Here is a 1,340-nt window from a genome sequence, read left to right on the forward strand (position 1 = left end):
ATGAAGCTAAGATCATTTGTTCATTTGTTTAAATCATCTGTGCAAAATGACACAACTTAACATCAAAGTATTACCATTTCAAAATGCAATTCCCACATTACATCTGAGATGACTGTCTATTCATTTCAACTGCTCAAAATGATAAGTAACTGTTGCATTACTCTTAATGCATAGTTTTATGGAAACTGACAAAACAATATTCCATGTTTTAGATCATGAAAGTTTCAGGATAATGAGATCCATTGACCCCAATTACCATGGAACATGAAACAATTGCACTACACTATCTATGGATGTAATATTTCATGATCATTCTTTATCAGACACTGTTTCTATGGTCCCATGTATCACTTTTACAGACCATGTTTTCAGATATGACGTTACTGTACACTCTAGTACTGGGTAGGACCCCCTTTTGCCTCCACAACAGCCTGAATTATTCACGGTGTTGTACGTTAAGAGATTTTGGTATTTGGTATTTTATTAGGATCCCCATTAACTGTTGCAAAAGCAGCAGCTACTCTTCCTGGGGTTCCACACAAAACATGAAACATAATACAGTGACATAATACAGAACATCATTAGACAAGAACAGCTCAAGGACAGAACTACACACATTTTTAAAAAGTCACACATACCTACATATCAATAGATACACACAAACTATCTAGGTCAAATAGAGGAGAGGCATTGTGCCACGAGGTGTTGCTTTATCTGTTTTTGAAACCAGGTTTGCTGTTTATTTGAGCAATATGAGATGGAAGGAAGTTCCATGCAATAAGGGCTCTATATAATACTGTACGTTTTCTTGAATTTGTTCTGGATTTGGGGACTGTGAAAATACCCCTGGTGGCATGTCTGGTGGGATAAGTGTGTGTGTCAGAGCTGTGTGTAAATTGAATATGCAAACTATTTAGGATTTTCAAACCAATTCAACCTCTGATTACAATTAAGAGCAAAACGTGCGCTTTGTTCTGGGCAGCTGCAGCTTAACTAGGTCTTTCCTTGCAGCACTGGACCACACGACTGGACAATAATCAAGATGAGAACAAAACTAGAGCCTGCAGACTTGCTTTTTGGAGTGTGGTATCAAAAAAGTAGAGCATCTCTTTATTAAGGCTATCTATTATTAAGGCTAGCTATCTATTTATTAAGGCTCACGCTTCGAACACACCGACTGCGTTGCGCGTTTCGATACACCAGAAGTACATTCATTTCCAATGGAACACTGTGTTTGCCTTGAAGCATTGCGTTGCGGAGGCAGTTACAGTGCGTTCTGTGTGGTTCAAATTGTATGCGTAGACTTACTTGACAGAAAGTATCAAAATGTGAATGTTTAT

The sequence above is a fragment of the Salvelinus sp. IW2-2015 genome, linkage group LG5, assembly GCF_002910315.2.
Source record: "Salvelinus sp. IW2-2015 linkage group LG5, ASM291031v2, whole genome shotgun sequence".
NCBI classification, from domain to species: domain Eukaryota; kingdom Metazoa; phylum Chordata; class Actinopteri; order Salmoniformes; family Salmonidae; genus Salvelinus; species Salvelinus sp. IW2-2015.